The following is a 17,377-nucleotide window of genomic DNA, read 5'->3' as shown; positions in this document are numbered from 1 at the left end:
TCCTATATAAAGAATTGAAAGATAAACACATAGTTGCTCAAGATAGAAGGGCTTTTTGCATGACTTCCCATTTTGTACTTCAGTTGCAGCTCCAACTCATGTTCCAATTTTGAGAAAAATTATGCATTACTACGAAATCTTGGCTCACACAACATGGTCTTCGTAATGCTCATTCAACCTTGATTTTGTAGTAGTTAACTAGAGTCTAGAGGCAGAAAATTGCAAGTTAATTGTGGCTCCTAGTTTTGTATTCTTAATTTAGATTAGGTTTATTTCCTAGAAAGTAGGGCAGAAAACTCTATAAATTGAGGATTTGGATTCATTTGTAAGGGTCCCCAAATTGATTATTTGTGGCCCACTTAGAAGATTTTAGGATGTTCTTTCAGATTGTTTTAAACTTTAGTCATTCTTTATTCTTTGAAATTAATACAAGAAGCAGCTTGTAGATTGCCTGATCTATGCTTATATTCTACAAAGTTGTTTTGTGTAATCTAGTAATGTCTAATATTTGGAATTAGCAACGTGGTCTGATCTTCTGTTTATTGCTTTATGAATCATATTGCACATGTAAGTGGTGTATGAGAATTTTTGTGGTAGACGATATTTTGGTGATTATAAGGGAGATGGAGGGAGAGGGAGAGAGAGGAATATTGGGAAAAGAAGAGAGAGAGAGAGAGAGAGAGAGAGAGAGAGAGAGAGAGAGAGAGAGAGAGAGAGAGAGAGAGAGAGAAGGAGAGGGGGAGAGGGAGAGAGGGAGATTGGGAAAAGGAGAGAGGAAGGGAGAGAGAGAGAGAGACAGAGAGAGAGAGACAAAGAGAGAGAGAGAGAGAGAGAACTTCTACATAATGAGGAAATTTAATGTTTTTATTATTATTAATCGAATGATCAAAAGATCAATGAGTAGAAGATTATGAATATTCTATTTGGATTTATATATTTGTAATAAATTTTATTAAGTTAAATAGAATGTGTCATAGCATCTAAGGATTCTATGTTTTTGCATTCTAATTTTTTGTTTTAAGTTAGAGTTTTTTTTAAATCTATAACCTCCAACATTTTATAGTCTCTTAAAGATAGTTGTGTTCTCTTTTTGTGTGCAAGAGATTTGTCGGGTTCTAAAATAATAATAATAATAATGGTTCACGTTATTATCATGTAAACGCCAAACCAATATTTGTCTTTGGGGACATAATGCATTACTAGTTCCAACGTGAGCTACTCAATTATTTTGCAATACATCAATTGCTTGTCTCTGCTTATAAATTAGATTATATCTTAATTAGATTGGATATTCATTACTAGATTCTTGATTTCTCATGAAACCCAAATCAAATTCTTGTTGCTCTTAATCATTACCACTCTGATCACTACCACACATAATGGTCAAACCATATTTGATACTTATCTAGTTTATTAATAAAAATAATAATTGGGTATTTATTACTATATTTAGAAATGTTTAATCTATAGTTTGATAATTATTTAATAAACAGATGACAACTAAGTTGAAAAGAATTGTCATTGTAAACAAAATGAAGGTAGCCTTATTTTAATAGTTTATTATTCACTTCCAAAGTGAAGTATTTGTCACTGAATAGTGCAACTTACACAGGTATGGATGATAAAAAAATGTATATAGAGACTAACAAAGATATTTTTCTAACTAGTGTGATATATCTTGTGGGGAAAAAAGTGTTGAGTAGATGTCATGTAAAATTGTCTACAAACACTAATGTGGCTTGTTGACTATTTTAAAAAAATGGTTACTGCCACTAAGAAGTGTTCATCACATTAAAGATTATAATTACTATGCAAGTGATCTCTAAGGTAAGTAGTAAAATATTCAAATAAAGTACATACAACATTAATTAATTCATTGTAATATTTTTCTTCTTTTAGGTCAACAAAATCCACCAATCATTAGGTTAGTAGTAATATATCAATTATAAGGACCATGAACTAACCATGAGCTACTCTATGATAAAACCTAAACGTATTAATAATATTCATAGCACTATCAAGAGTTACAAGTATCTAAAACACATTTATTGGTTAATAGATCATAATTTATTTTTTTACTAGGTTCGTGTAATGAGTGTATCCATAAACAATGAACTAGTAACTGTGTCAAAGGGCTAGTTAATTATGGGCTTTGAAAAATAGATGCTAAAGAATTGAGGAAACAAACCATTAAAGAAGCACATGTTAAGGCACTTAATGATTTTGGATAAGTGATTTGACCAAGAGGTCCCTACTAAATAAGTAAAATATATATCAAATTGCTTCTAGATAGAGGACTCTTAATAGAGTTGCACACTATTGAGGGAATATTAAATAAAGTGGCATGAAAATAGAAATGTTATGAAATAAAATTATTTATCACATGAATGAAATTGAAAACTCTCAAGCTTTTGTCCTATTATGAGAAAAATTGACAAAATCTCATTAATCTTAAGAGATCATATGACCCGATAGTGAAAAATGACTAGACCTCTTCAAACTTCCATATCTTATTTTATTTTTGAATCTAAGAATATAAAAATTATTTAGTAAAAATGATTATGTGAAGACTTACATATACTAATTAGAGATATTAATAGTGTACCTTTATTTAATTTAATTTTGTTTTATATTAACAATGGTTGAAAATTTCAAATTATGAAAAGAGGTATATCATATCTCTATCTAATTTTAATTTGCTTTACATCAGTAATAAAAGAAAGATATCAATCACCCACCTCTATTTAATTCAAGCTTTCACTTTGTCAAGCCCATGTCCAACTGACCTTTAATCAAAAAACAACTTAAAATGAAGAATACCCCACTTAGGTCATACCACAAAGAAGTACCAAATTTCCTTTTATCAACCCGATGGTTCAGATTCCCATGCCAAACAATGGACCTCACACCATGATATATACTCACATAATAAGTGGAAACCCACACATGATACGTAGTACTCATTCCAAGGGAAACAAAGGGGGATGGGGTCGTACCAAGGAAAGAGATTTTCTACACCAAAGGAAGAAATTCTTCCAATGCCAAAACCAAAGAGGCCTGTACCATAGAACGAATTCACGGACAACATATAAAACTCACAGTATAACCAATGTATCACCTTCCCTTCACACATGCATCCCTTCTTAAACCAATAAATTAAGTCTCCTAACAACCCACACAACAACGACACTCATGGCTGTTTGATGCGTCATCATGTAAGGCATTGCATACTTAAATCAAACCCAAAATAATTGCTAATTGAAACTACATGCTACCTCCACATTTTGACATTTGAGGAGTCCAATAAAAACTACATTTTAACTCATTTATATATGCTTTACATTTTATAATTGCAATAAATATTAATAAATGTAAGTTACCTCCCATGCATATAGGGATATAACCCATTAGTAAAAACAAGAACGACGATCATGACATAATGATATTGTCTTTCGTCCATTGTTAGTAACTAGACCATAAGGCAAGTATGGTTTTGACATAGACTTATGACAAGATTGCACAAGTCTAGACATAAGGTTAACTCTTCAATAACATTGGAAAATTAACAACAAACTCAATTTTTTATCGAAAGACCTACGTGAACTTGTGTGTGTTTAACTCAAGATGACAACCACCCATTCATTCATAATGTATATACTCTTCCCTCCGATGATACTATCCCTCTCCATCTGGGAGGGAAAAATTATTCTTGCATTCAACTTAGAAAGTGATCACAAAGGTTAGTCCATCAATAGCCATGTTATCATAATCATCGATAAAAAATAAAATAATCATCACAATTCTTTGATCCTCTAATGAAAGTACTAATATTGCATTATGCTTTTATCTAGACATCAATTTGAAGTAAAATCACCCATTCATGCATAATTAAACACATATTTAACGTAAAAGGATAAAGGTGATTGCAAATCAAAATTAGGGTGCGACATAGTTCCTTGAGAAAGGAGAGTAGAGGTGAGAGAGCCTTCAAGAGGACAATGAACATTAGAGTTTAAAGAGTCTTTTTAGGACTCTTAGAAGTCATTTTGACATGTGTGAAGGTTACTCATAGGTAATGAAAGCATTGGGTAGCAGTTTCATGCTATTACGATACCTTTTGAAGCATTTTAAGAGGTCTTTAGTGGCCAAAATCAATTCTATTCGACCCAAAACACTTGCGAGCATCTTGTAAGATTCTAGGAGAGATACTTGATCAATTTGTGAGGATGGAGTAGGAATATAGAGGTCAAATGAGCAGGTATAGGGTAATTTGGGGTATTTTTAACTAAGTTTTAAGACTATATAGAAATTTAGGAGGCAGATACAACACATTCCAACCATCTAGCAACCTAATCAACAACTCATCAAGTGGAAGAAGCTCCAACAAGTCAAGGCAATTAAAAAATAATCAATGAACACTCCCACTGGGCACACAAATTAGGCTAACTTAGCTCCTAAGCATTTAATTTTTTCTTTAAGCAAGCCCTAGATTCTCTTCTGTGTGGAGATGGTTGTAGGCTATATAAGCAGACTTAGGACTCAATGAGGAGGGAGGTTTTGAAAATTTTGGCTAAGGTTGTAATTATTGTGAGTTCTTCTAGCAAGAATATGTATTGTGACTCATTTTCAATATTTTTATAGTTGTTGTACAAGCACTTTTTATCAGTAAAATAAGTTATTTAACCTTTTCTCATTGTTGTTTATTATACAAAAACACAAGAGAGTTGATGCAATCTTGTGGTGAAGTTATTTTCCCTTTGATTTTTGTCCTATTCTCTATGCCTTTATGTAGAAAATATGTACCATTGTAGGTCACAAAGTTCTTGTTTAACTAGTCAAGGAGAAACTTTAAGTTGTGATAGCATTTCTACTTCCTTCTAAATGGCATTCTTGACATATTAAACCTAGTTGTCAAACATTGTTGCAAAGTCATTTGAAATATTGAGTTGTGTATGCTATGTTTCAAGTTATTGATTATATTGTGAGTTTAAAATAGTAGTATAGGTTTGAAATTAGTTTGTTGCATCACCCAATTAGAAGTAGGATCTTTCAAAGCCACCTCCCTTCCCTTTTCCCAGACAAGTTAGTAGTTTAGTTTTTAGGTGAGCTCCAAGGGAACTAGCCCTCTTTGGAGGCTGACCTCTATTTATGAAATCCCACACTTTGATAGGTCTTCCCATGTTTCAATAGGTAGTTGAGTTTGTAACTCAACAAGGGTGCATATTTAGCTGATAACAATGACGTTATTTTAGTGTCTACAAGAAGTATATTAATAATTTTGTTGAGTACATGAAAAAATGCTTGAATCAATATTTTTCAAAATTTTATCAGTTAATGTATGAGTGTTTGCTCATAAAATGTTTGACTCTAATCTAATACCTCAAATAATAGGTGCTTGAATAAGAAAACTAAATATCTCAATGCAACGTGCTCACTTTCATACTGAAATCTATGTGATAAAACCTAAATTTTATTGTGGTAACCATTAAAATTTTCATGGTCATAATACATATAAGTTCAACTACCAATAATTAACAATATTGTAATAGTGAGGATTACATACACATGCCCTTTTCACTTATGCTTTGACCCCCTTCGATTAGATTTTTTTTAATACAATATGTTTACAAGTGGCTATGTATTATTGTGTTATTTTGTCTTGTGACATTATATTATTCTAATATGATTGTCACTCATCCTTATAAATTAGTCTTGATTCCTATAGCACCCATTTCTCATCTTGGATTAGATCCATAACTTCAACATTGACCTATGCCATTTCAAAAGTTGGGGATCTTAACTCTAAACTTTTAAATTTAAAATTCAAAGAAAATCTTACCAACACTTTCCACTAGTCGTTTCAAGCTAACCTCACACATGTTTGTGTTGATATATACAATTTTTTGTATAAATACATTTTTTATTTATTTAAAATTATGCCTTGAACTTGGAAGAGATAAAGGGACAATCAAAGAACATTCACATGAAACATTATAACAATATTTATTATAGTATATATTAGCATATATTATCTTAGGCACTACTTTCTTGCTTGATGTATTTTATGTTCATTCATAACTCTTGAATTGGTTTTCTTAGGAATTTGATTAGGAGAACATGACACTTGAAAATTTGTTGATTCTCAATTGTGTTTATAAGCACCGCTGATTTCACTTATTAAGTTTTGAATATTAAGGAAGGATAAATATATTCTAGTAGCTTGATTTCCACTAATTCATTCCCATAGCTACATCATGAAGCAACGTTCACTTGTTTAGGGATAAATTTATATCACAACAAAGAATAGTTAGTTTGTAAATTCTAAGGCAGTTGTTTGATTAGCCCCAAAAATTCAAGCACAATGATGAGTTAATTCATTTTTTTTAACAATGTTTTACATCTTTAAAACCCATTCAAGTAGTATATTTAGTTGATTTAAAATTTACATTTAATTTTAGTACTATTTCCACTGTATATTATCTTATATTACATTTATTTATCACTATGATTTAGTTATTTTAGCTAGAATAGTTTTGCAATGTGATTTATTCTATTACATAAAATGGTGGACTTGAATTTCTTACACTTCTTATGGTTTTATCCTTAATATTTATCATTCAACATTAGGGTTTCAATTTTGAATCTTTTGATATCACATTGAGATATTTGATTACAATTTGATTTCATTTTTGTGCTTATTATTGCATTATCTAGCTCACAAGATTTAGACTTTATTGTAATGTTTCTTTGATCTATCTTAGACAACCTATGACTTTGATATTTAAGGTTTTTCCTTCCATTTTAGAATTTATTATATATGAGATTTATAATTTTATGTAAGATTTGAAATGTATTATATGTTTCTTTAAATTTATAGTGATGATCATTTTCCCTCTTCTCATAATGATTCTCTAAGCAATGTTTGCACTTTTTGTGTGCTATCTTGCTTGGGGTTCCTTATTGAGTGTGATTTTCATAATGCATTTATGCTTTGTAACCTATTTAGGACACACGCTATAATTTTTTACATGTATGGACTTTGATGGATATCTTACATATACATATACATGATCACTAGCAATTTCATGCTATGATATATTATTTCATATCTATTCTTATTTGTATCATTGCATATGGCGTAAGGTGATGCACATTAATGCTATGTTTTTTAATTCTTTTTACGTCCACACCTTTAATTGCTTTATTGGTATACCATTTACACCTTCACATACAGACACTTGGTAATCCATCTTCCTTTTCTTGTGGCTCTTGCTCAATTGATAACATGTTTACTGAAAAGCATGTTTAAATTCTTTTGGCTTCCCATGATAAGGTTGACAACTCTTTGGTTCACTATAATTTAAATTTTATGATGCACAATCATTAACACATGTATGATAGTCATTTAGTGGTAATTAAGAGGAAAATTTAAATGTTAAATCCTTTTTAACATCATATTATGAATATATACATAATGATGCTACATTGATAAATATAGCTAAAGAATTGTTTAATCCATATCATATTTATTATAGATCCTTCCATAATTTGTCAAATGTTTCCATAAATTACTTTACTATCAGCCCTAGATGTTGTTTTTCTTACGGTTCTCATCTTTAACATTCTAGTGTCCCTTGTTTAGGTGTTTCTATGGATCTTTCTATGCATTATATGTTGATATACCAGTTTTTTTGTGTCCATAGGGGCTATCCTTTAATTCCTCTCATCCTTTCTAGAATGATGTATCTTTGAGTGACTATGAAGTACACTCTTATACACTTAGTGAACGAACACATATCTTAGACTTATAGTAGGAGTAAGAACAACATGCAATTATTTTCTAGTTCTTAATTAATAAATTTGTGGATAATGTGCCACCTATTTATGATACATTTCCCATCCTCTCCCATTGCTACACATGGCATTAATATACATATAGATATAGGACATAGATAATGACATGTCACTTTATCTTTAGCTCCCTCATTAGTAGGATTGAAAATCTAGAAAGTTGTGTTGATGCTTTTGAGAAAAATAAATAAATAAAGAGATGATATTAGTGAGATACGACATAATCTTTAATATATAAAATTTTAATGTTTTCACCAACTAGATTTGTGTTACCTTATTTTAAAACTCCTATAATGATAAAGGTAATTTGTTGCTTCATTTAAGAACTTGCTAAGTTATATGCTTCACTTATTTTGATGAAGACAAATATCTTACTAAATTATTTCCAACAAATTTGAGTGCTCATGAATACACATGGTTCTATTCATTGCCTCACACTTTTATCACTTCCTTAAGGATTTGGCTAATGATTTCATGAAACATTTCAATTACAATATTGAGCCAAATTCATTTACTATTCAACTTGTTCAACGTAAATAAGAAGTGCAAGAGTAAATCAATACTTATAATTTCAAATTTAAGCTTTCATTACTAATATGAAATCTAATTATGGGATAGTGAACTTTAAAGATATTTATAGATATTTCATAAGGATAAATAGAGTGCATGAGAGGTGCCTAACACATATAGGACCTAGTATGGTTTATATTTTCACATTTGTAATTAAATAAATTGAAATATTAGTCATTCTATCTCATCCAACAACTCATAGGAAGTCTTCTAGTTTGCGACTCCTTCATGTACACTTGCAAGTAGTTAGTTATAGTTTTCTAGGTCGACTAAAATTGGAGGAAGAACACAAGTGAAAGTCTCAATTTTTGAATCAATTCATTTGTGTGAAGGAAATGAATGAATTTTTTGCTTCATGCAAAGATGCCACTTTTGACTACATTTAAGTGACTATGGAAAACACATATTTTGTCAATTTAAACATGTATTAAAAGGGTAAACTCACAATCAAAGGGGAAAAACTAAGTTTTTAAACAAAATGAAAGTGTAAAAGGTCAATTGATGACAAATGGTAAATAAAGGGGGAAAATGGAAGGTTCAAAATGGTTAAGAATTGGAGCCTTGCCTTGGAGAAGCGTGGTTGATCACATAGAATTACATTAAATGCTTTAGGCCACCACTTTCGACAATAATTAAGTCACCATGGTGAATGTGTGTTTATACACCTAAACAAGTGAAGAAATTGTAATTATAGGGGAAACTAAAATTTTAAGCAAAAAAAACATAATTAATTAACAAATGACAAATGCTAAGTAAAGGAAGTAAGAGGAAGGTTTTAAATGGTCAAAAAATAGTTTTTTATGTCTTGATGGCTCATTTTTTGGTTAGTCTATTTTAACTTTTGTTATTTTTTGGGCACTTAGGTTGTTGTTGAGAATTTTTAGGAGTTTTTACAAGCATGGGGTTCCATATATTTTTATATAATGAACACAATTAAAAAATTAGAGCTTCAAATTTTTTCAACTATAAGAGGTTTATTTGTCTATAAAATGTCTATAACATTTTCAAGTATTTGAGTTTTATTTTTTATTATGGAGATACAAGTTGTAAAGCCTATGGGATAGTCAATCTTGTAATTTTTGCCTTCTTCATTTCAATCTTTCTCCTATTCAAGATGATGATGTGGTGCACGAGCACCTAGGCTCTGAAAGGCCTCATGAAAATTTTTATGTTGGTTTTTGTTTTCAAGGTTGTTTTAATGATGTATAAGGTCCAAGAGACCATTTTCAGTCATTATAAATCATATTGTAAGGCATTTAAGCCATTTTTGTTCAATGTAGACTATAAGGTCCTAAGAAGGTCAAATATGGTCAAAGAATAGAAAATGCTCAAAGAAGGTTGAAAATGATGTAATAAGGCTTATTTAGCCTATTCTAGTGTGTCTAAGGTTATAATGTTTATTTGGATCAAAGATGTAAGGCCATTGTGCCATTTTGTAACCTCTAGGCCAATTAGGTCCCGAGTTGGTCAACCATGGTCAAAGGGTTTGAAAAATGTCTAAAATATGGTAAAATGGTGTACATGATGTTTTAAATTCATTTTTGATATATTTTAAGGGTCCTTGCAAATTTTTGTGAAGGTTGGATCAAAAGTGCAAAAGTTGCACCAAAAGTTGTCAAGTTGCATTATTGCACAATTGCAAAAAGTTGTCAAAATTGGGGCTATAGTTTTGGGGGTAGTTTAGATTGGTTGTAACTACTCCATAAAGTGTATTAGGGTATAAAATGAAAGAGGATGTGTTTTTTTAGAAGAATATCAATAAAAGTTGTAAGTTCCCTGCACTTTCATGAAGTTTCTTTTAGTACCCCTACTCGTTTGAACTCATATTTTGTTCTTGTTATTCTCAATGGATACATTATCATCATTTGTTATTTAGAATTACATAACATTGTTCCATGTTTTATCTTATTATGAGATGTATGATTTATTTGCAGTATTTCTGTACTTATGTTTTATGGCATTATATGGTTCATTGCTATGTACTGACGCTTTACTTCATCTATGCACTGTGTGTTGTGTATCTGTGAGTGTATGGGATGCAAGGGGACAATTTTCCTTCACTCATCTCGATGAGACAAGGAACGTCGTGATTCTCCTTCATCGGTGTGTATGTTGTAATTTCTATATATATATATATGCATGTGTGGTCGGTGATGCAGGATGTTGCAGGTACAAGTACCGGGTAGGTACGGGGTATCGTCTCCACCTGGCTACACAGGTCTGAGCGTGCCTTATATTTTCCGATGGAAGTGAAGGAGATAGTAGTTGACCCTATTTTTTAGTCAGTTACACTTGGGTGAGTGCCTTCAGTTAGTCATTCTGTCAATTGGTTTGGTCTTCATATTTTATTGTTTGATCTTTATAAAAGTCGCATGATGCTTGCTCAATTTGCGTGTCTAGTGTTCCCAATTATTGTATGTCATTGGTAATTGCTACGTTTATTACGTCTATAAGAGTCAAGTGATCTAGTGACTTAACGTTGTTTGCAAAAGATGAGTTAATATCTTGGTATGAGTTGATATGAATTTTATATACACGGAGGGCAATAGTCACTTATAAGTAGTTATTGGAGTTAAGATAAGGTGATTGTATTATCAGTAGTTGATATCGCCCATCAGATTATTGTGTTTTTGGATTATGCATGTATATAGTTAGAATTATAAATATATTATATTTAATATGCTTTTCAAACGGGTAATATATATATATATATATATATATATATATAATTCGATTGTTCGAATATAAATCTATATGAAAAAAGTCACTAGTTATAAGTATTTGAAATCAAAGTATATATTTATATATTTTTAAACGTAAAATTGCTATGAAGAATAATGTTTAAATATTATAATGAAAGTTATTAATTAATTATTAAAATATAATAATGAAATTATATTAAAACAAATAAAACAAATTTGATTTTATAGGAGGTGGCGGGGGTTATAGTTAGTAATAGGTAAACGGTGGTCGATAGTAATATCGACCACCCCCCTTAATATAGGGAGGGGTCGGTATTACCACCGACTACCCTCCTCCTTCTTAACCCGCGTACTTCCTCTTCCTCCATTCACACTGCAATCAGCGGGCAATGACACCTCTCGCCCCTCTCGCTGTTCAAAGCAATAAACAACCACTTCTCCTCGTCCAAACTTTTCCACGAGCTACAGTTCATTGAATCTAACTGTAGATTGGCCGATTGGGGAGGGGAATAGACTGGCACGCAAGGTGAAGACTGAAACGTAAACCTTAGTTGACTCAAGACTTGGCAGATTAAACACACAATTCGCTGAATACAAACACATAAGTGTTTGATGTAATGTACTGATCTCTCCATTCAGCCGATAATTGCTATAACCACGATCAAGGAGCGTAAAGAGCTATAGATAACTGGAGATGGACTCATTACATGGAAGAACAAGAAGAGATGGAAGTAAAAGACTTTTAGTCGATAACTATTACTAAGCCCCAGACTTAGGAGAAGTCATGGGTGATTTTTAGTATAAATAGGGGTGGGAGTAAAGAGGAAGAGGGGACAAGTCATTTTGGCATCCAAGGAAGGGCGGTGGATTGTAGAAAGAAGAATAGAGTTAGAGAGGATATTGTTTGAAAGTATCAAGAGAGTTGTTTTTTTTAATAGAGTTGGAAAGTATTGGTGAAAAGGATCGCAAGCAAGGCGCATTTATCGGCGAAAGGGCGTTGAGGTCTTGCATATTGATCAACATTTCAATAGGTCAGGAATTTCTTAGTTTACGATCATTATTATTTACAATCTCTGTTATATGTCATGTTTATTGTCTTGCTTATGAAATAGTTATGGTTATGTTTTATTTATCTTAGGGATTGTTAATTAAAATCATATAATAGAAGTTGTGATTACATTATGACTATAGAAGTGGAATAGTGTTTAAGTTCAAATTGCACACTTGTTATTATATGGAAGAAATGTATGGTTGCGTTCAAAACCTAGTTATTAAGATTTATTAGACGTAGCTCTAGGAGAGTCTAGGAAGTAATAGTTTACTGTTGATACGTTACAGAGATGGTACGTGTCAAACAGATAGCTCGCAAATCCATAGCAGGATATGCTCATTACTTGAAAGTCAAGAAAGATTCTCTGACACCTATCAAGCCTGTTGTGGATGACAACCCTACTGAAGAGAACCCAGCTCCAAAGAGAGAAAAGAGATAGAAAAAGGTCCTACTCAGAGTCCAACTAAAGAAGTTACTGTTGAAAAAGGAAAAGAACCCAAGCTAGAGTGCTCGCCAGAAAAGCCGATAGTTATAAGTTCTGACTCGTCGGAGGGGTATACCCACTTAAGTGATAATGAGTCTGTGGGGTACTTTCCCCTAAGTGAAAGCAAATCTGAAGGATATACTCCTTTAGATCATGTAGAGTCTGACGAGTACACTTCTTCATTTTTTCCGGAAGAATGATGTAACACTCTAGTGTAAAAAAAATAAAAATAAAAATAAAGACATTATTCTATTGAGAAATGTATTATGTCTTCTCGTAAGACTTCTTTGATGAAATAAATATATCTATTTTGATCTTAGTCTATGGTATAAGTGGAAATTATTGAGGTTGCGTACCTATAGTAGTTAACAAGAGTAATTGAACTCTTAAACATGTTAATAAGTGTTAAATTCTGTGTTATACCGACCAAATTGTTCTTCGTGTCTTGGCAACATATATTCGTGCTGCAAGTTAATTGTGTGATAGGTGTTGGTACGTAAGATTGCCTTGTTTATATGGTGGTCGCAGCTAAGTACATTGAGTCATGTTGTCAGTATGTCTTGTGTACTGTGTTTTGGCCAGTTATTTAGATGTATAACCTTAAAGAAATGAGCCACTGTGAGTTGTTCGTAATGGTCAACCTTAGGTTAGTAATTATGTATCTTTCATCCGAGGTAGGTCAGAATTGGGTATGGCTGTCTATGTCGCAATAGAGTTCCGTAGATAGAACTATCCTGTAGTGTCCTAAGAGAGAGAGTGGCTTTCTAGCGGGGGCCGTGCCCGAAGTGGTGACAGGATAACCCGTTGGAAGTTGGTTAAGAAAGTGAAAATCTAATAAATGATTAGGGAAGGGTAGAATAAAAGTTAAATAAAATAATGTGCCTCGCACATAGGTGAGTGCTAGTGCAGGGCTCATAATGTAGTGAGAAGGCCTGGAATGGCAAACTTACCACCTTGTCTTCGTGAGAGGATTGGTAAGGACCGCATGAGTCTTAGTTGGAATCACAGGTTTGGGAGAGGTTACCAGGATAACCCAGGATGGGGGCCGAGACCTATGGAGGCTGTACCATGGTATCCACTGTAAGACATGCGATGACACTTTCTCCTTAGAGTCACTAGTGTTTTGTGAGTTGGGTCACATGATTGTGAGTGGAGTCTTGTAGTCCTTTCGTCCTTGTTTTATTTTGCTTGCTTGAGGGTTATCTACTATCTCCAGCACGGTGGGGTGGTTCCTTTTCGGAATCACATGGTTAGGTGGTAGTGTCACTTCGCATCGGATGTACTGGAACGTATCTTCGGGTGAGGAAGGACTTCGATGATGTTCTTGGTTTGTGGTTCATGTACCAGCTCTTGTTCCTAACCATTATTCAGTTGAAAACTAGAGGTCTTGAAAAGAAACTTTATGTAACTTTCATTTTGTAACATTTTAGCTCATGATGTAATTTTTTTTAAAACATGTATCTTCGAATATTGTAAGAAAAGAAACATTGTAATGTATGCTATTTCAATTACTTAATTCTTTTGTATATATTATATGATTGCTTTGAAGTATTTTGAATTCTTTCATTGTGGAAATTTTATCTTAAATATTTAATTTACGAAGTAATATTCGTTGGTAACCCTTAGGAAATTCAGGTGTTAGACTTCCGCTGTGTTATTAGATGTGCTAAGGTTTAATTCATCCTTAGTTGCATAGATTATGATGTTTTCCTTTAGGGTTCCTGACGAGGCATTACATTTCTAATGTGACAGTCTGAAATTACTTATTTTTATTTGTTGAAACTTATTCAATCTCTCTTGAAGTTCATTGGATATTGTTGAGGGGTGAATATTCTCTAATTTTTTCTTTGTCTCATTTGATTTTACTACATTTTGAGTGAGATATAAGGATTTTTGTACAAACTATTGAAACCCTTCCTAGGGTAAGTAGTCAGAAAATAAAATGTGTTACGCCTCCATTCCACGATGATCAAATGTCAAATCTTGGTGGAATGGGGGGCTATAATCATGTATTTTATTCCTACTTTGTTGCATGGTTCCATGCTTTGATTTGGCACATGCTAAGGATGATAATGTGACTATCCCAGTGCCATAGTCTGAGAATATCAGTAAGAGGATGATGTATAAGATTTTTGAATGCAAGTTTGATCAAAGAGAGGTAGTTGGAAGTGTTGAGGAGAGAGTGAACCCGATCCACAAGGGTCCCAAGGGGTTAGAGACCAAGAAACCACTTCAAATTCATAAATGTTTATGACTGTCCTAGTTTGATTGATTGTCCAAAAGAACAGTAAGTTAGCAGTGAGTTAGTAGAAACCTTGTTGGGTTGGTTGGGAGGGTAAAGAGTCATGAGGGTATGTGTTTGTAAGCCCTTTGAGGAATGACAAGGATGTATTTTTGTGTGAGTCTTGTGGGACTTTTTAAGGTGTCAAGGTGAAAAGAAGATTGAAGCCCTAATTGAGGGTTGGTGTCAATTAAGTGATAGACTAAGGGTTATTGTTAGTACTCGAGTATTGGAAGGTTAGATGGAAGTTGTGAAGTTATTGTTTACTTTTGGGATGGCTTGTGAGAACCTGTGTGTTTGAGTTATCCTTAGGTGAGTGTCGTTACCAAATAAAGTTGGAGTATGTGTCTTAACCTTGATACGAAGGGAGTTAAACTAATGCTGTGAAATATTCCCGAATTGGCATTGAGATGTTACATGTTGTTGTGAGTTGAACCCAAGCCTTTGCATCATGATGAGCTTTCCTAACTTCTTAAGAGCCCTACATATTTATCCTTGATGTCTTTGAAAGCATCACACTCCATAATGAAGTGTTCATTTGATTCCACTACCTCGATAAAAATTGAGTATGATGTATGCTTTTTGATGATGATCAACTCTTAGCAATCCAGTATGGTTTGCATCACAAGGAATGTGTTGTGGTGGTGGGTGCAAAGGTAATAGACAGGATCAAAGATATGGGTGATCATGAAAGACGACAAGGAGGTCGTTGGCACTCTTAGGGGCTTCGACGTTTATGTGAACATGGTGCATGGTGCTTGAAGATGTCACAGAATAGTTAGTCACTTTCATACCTTCAAACATGTTTTTTCCTTTAAATGCTTGCCAATTTGGTTGTATTTGTGGGTCTTGTTGTAGTAGCAAATAAAACAGAATGACGAAAGGCTTTTGGAGACTTGATATCACAAGTGCAATCATTTCAACTGCAATTAGCGTTTTGATTGAGAAATCTTGTTCTTTTTGAAATATAACGGATGTTTTCACTCTTAACCAAATGCTAAGTTGTTGTATGAGACCTATCTTGTGGAACTTTACCCGTAGCAGATTGCTTTCAATTTTCCTTATATATCGTCATGTGCTGCTTAGATTTGGTGGAGCTAATTTTATGATACTGGCAAGAGCCAAAAGTCTATTTCATTGAAATGCTGGCTTTGTTGCTGGTCTTTTTGTTGTTGCTTGTAGGACCTTTTATTTTTCCCAGTCTTGGTAAAAATTGGGGAAGGTTATGAGTATTTAATGAAGCATGGGGAATGCCCTTGATGGTATTGTTCTGTGGGATAATCTTAGATGATATTATTATGCAAAGTAGGCTTAGACCACATTCCTAAGATTAAAACCTCAGCAATGCTCACTGTACATTGCTCAGGTTCTTAGAGTCTCCTTTTTTACCATTACATAACAACCTCGTTGAATACAAGATCTCTGTAATCAACTTCAACTCCCACCCCTCGTCGCCTCTTTCGTAATGAAAAATGAAGAAAAAATAGAGAAATAACTGTTTTATAAATTTAAAGACATTTTAATTGTATATATAGAGAGAGAGAGAGTAGATAAAAATGAAAGTTTATCTCATGAATTTTGTTATATGGATTTTGTCATATATTGCATTGCACAATGCATAGTGCATAGTATATAATTATAAATGATAATTAATAATAATTTCAAAATTTATATTAAAATTAAAAATCTTAACTGTAAGTGAAAATATTGATTTTTTTTTATCTTTTAAGATTACTAATAAGATATTTTGGGTTAAACAAGTCCTAACCCGAACCTTAAATGTTGAATTTTTTCTTTTCAATATTTACGGTTGGGAGTTAGGGCCTCTCATGCTAAAATAATGGCATATTCTTTTGATCCAAAAGGATCTGGAAAACATATGAAAATAGGAAAACAGGAATAAGAACAAGTTTTAGATTCAAGGACAAGTGTTTGATAGTGTTGTAGACTGTACTAGACACAAACGACAATGCAAGTGAGCTTTATCCTATACAATAATATGGGTGCGCTAGTGTCCATAATTGTGCCAATAATAAATCTTGGAATTCAAATTGTACAATCATCGATTTAACATCTAGTGATTGTTGATCTTCACTTAGGGCTTGACAAAAGTCAACTATGCATTGGAAAAACTATAAATAAAGCTTGTTTGAGAGCATTCAATCATCAATAGTTGGAGAACTTGGAATTATTGTATGTTTTGTTCTTGTAGGAGAAATAAGAAAAAGTAGAAGGCAAGATCGCTCACTTGTTATAACAATCTCTTTGCAATGTAATAAAGGAGGCTAGCAAGGCACTTTATCACTACCAAAACTGACTTGCCCTCTACATTAAAGGTTTTCTAAGATAAATCCATGTATTGTGAGTTGTTTCATATTTAATTATGTTCAAAGCATAGTAATCCTTCTCTTAACAATATGATCTTTTCATTTAAAAAG

This window comes from Cryptomeria japonica, chromosome 3, assembly GCF_030272615.1.
Source record: "Cryptomeria japonica chromosome 3, Sugi_1.0, whole genome shotgun sequence".
NCBI lineage: Eukaryota > Viridiplantae > Streptophyta > Pinopsida > Cupressales > Cupressaceae > Cryptomeria > Cryptomeria japonica.
The sequence above is the reverse complement of the archived record's forward strand: the minus strand, read 5'-3'. Positions refer to the sequence as shown.